This window comes from Plecotus auritus (genome assembly GCF_963455305.1).
Source record: "Plecotus auritus genome assembly, chromosome: 1".
NCBI classification, from domain to species: domain Eukaryota; kingdom Metazoa; phylum Chordata; class Mammalia; order Chiroptera; family Vespertilionidae; genus Plecotus; species Plecotus auritus.
Window position 1 is genome coordinate 71,464,253 of NC_137770.1, and position 2,345 is coordinate 71,466,597.

Here is a 2,345-nt window from a genome sequence, read left to right on the forward strand (position 1 = left end):
TTGCCCTGAAGGGTGTCCCAGATCAGGGTGGGGGTTCCCTTGGGGCATGGGGCGGCCTGGTCGAGGGGCCTGTGGTGGTTTGCAGGCCAGCCACGCCCCCTGGTGACCCAAGCGGAGGCCCTGGTATCTGGGATTTACTTATCTTCTATAATTGAAACTTTGTAGCCTGGAGTGGAGGCCTGGGCCAGCAAGAGCAGGCAGAAAGCTTGGCTTCCTCCATTGCCGGGGAAACCCAAGCCTCCCTTTTGCTCTCTGTGGCTGCAGCCATCTTGGTTGGGTTTATTTGCATATTTGCTCCTGATTGGCTGGTGGGCATGGCTGGTGGGTGTAGCAGAGGTACGGTCGATTTGCATATTACTCTTTTATTAGATAGGATATTTAAACATGCAAAATTGAGCTCGTATTGCAAAACTCGTCCTTTCCACCTAACAGTAATTAGTGATCATTTTCTTCTGCCATTAAAAAAGACTCACCTGAAAATTGCTACCATATAACATTATATCACCTAGGTTATTTCTAATGCTATGAATACTACCCCAAAGCCTAGAAAACATGTCATGGTTATTAACATCCAAATTGCAGTGATTTCCTCTCTCCTGCTTGCCAAGTTGGCAGAGAATTCAATATTTCCCAATTATTTTCCTTCAAGTAGGCCAGAGAACTCCCAGGGTTGGTGCCCTTGTCCCTGAGGCAGTTCCCCCATCACTTGTCTGCTGACTCTAGACTTCTCTCCAAAACACCTCTTCTGATGTGCTCAGCTAAGGAATCCACCTGCTCTATAAGGATCAATGAAGAGAGTCCCCCAGCAAAGTTACCTAGTTACCAGTAATGATACCGCCCCCTCAATTCTCACACACAGGGAGCCAGTTCACCCAAAATAGACCCATGGTAGCAAGGTAAATAAGTGCAAAGGAGTTTCAGCATGATCCTTGTGCCTTAGCTTCCAGTAAGCTAAGCCCTAGTACTGAGTCCAAGATACTGGTCCAACCTTCTCTCATCCTTATGGTGCATTTCCTCTCGGGGACTCCCATTGTCCTTCCTGGCCATCTGACCTCAGTGGTTCTCTTGAGGATCACTTCATTCATCATCTACATTTCAGAAAGTTGAATTCCCAATGGAAAGATGTCAAGGTCCCAACCTCTTTTTTCCCTCAAGAGGCTGCTCTGGCCGAAACCGGTTTGGCTCAGTGGATAGAGCGTCGGCCTGCGGACTGAAGGGTCCCGGGTTCGAATCCGGTCGGGGGCATGTACCTTGGTTGCGGGCACATCCTCAGTGGGAGGTGTGCAGGAGGCAGCTGATCGGTGTTTCTCTCTCATCGATGTTTCTGGCTCTCTATCCCTCTCCCTTCCTCTCTGTGAAATATCAATAAAATATATTAAAAAAAAAAAAAGAGGCTGTTCTGCTCCTATAGAAATTTATGGATGCAACTAGATTGTTTTCCTAAGAGAGAGTGTTATCCAGCTCCCCTCAGCAAGGTCCAGATGCCATTGTACTGAAATATATTAGAGAGAGGGATGACTGCTACCTCCATCCATCAACAACTTCAAAGCCATAGCCCTTGTTCCTCCAAATTAATAAACAACACCAACAAAATTAAAAAGCAGTTATAGGAATAACGCTAAATTGATCATCTTTGAGGATTTGTGCAAGAGTTTATGTAGAATAAATTTCTATAAATATTTTTATGTATTAATAGAGATTATTAAATTGTCCTTCAAAAATTTTGTGCCAATTTATATTTGATCAACAAAGTCTTGCTGACTCTTCCCCACATCCTGACCAGCACTGAGTCTTACCAACTTTCCATCCTTGCCAATCTGATCAATGAAAGATGACATCTCTTTGTTGTTTTAATTTACATTCTTATTGTTAGTGATAATCTTTTATAGGCCTACTAGAGGCCCGGTGCACAAAATTCGTGCACGAAGTGGGGAGGAGTCCCTCAGCCCAGCCTGCACCCTCTCCAATCTGGGACCCCTTGGGGGATGTCCGACTGCCGGTTTAGTCAGACATTGCTCTCACAATCCAGGACCACTGGCTCCTAACCACTCACCTGCCTGCCTGCCTAATGCCCCCAACTGCCCTCCCCTGCCGGCCTGATCGCCCATAACTGCCTCTGCCTTGGCCCCCACCACCATGGCTTTGTCCGGAAGGAAGTCGGACATCTGGAAGATGGCTGGTCAACCCGGTCTAATTAGCATATTACCCTTTTATTAGTACAGATTGCATATGCCAGTGATTTCAAACCTTCTAATGTTCTAGTTCAGTGGTCAGCAAACTGCAGCTTGCGAGCCACATGCGGCTCTTTGGCCCCTTCAGTGTGGCTCTTCCACAAAATACCACGG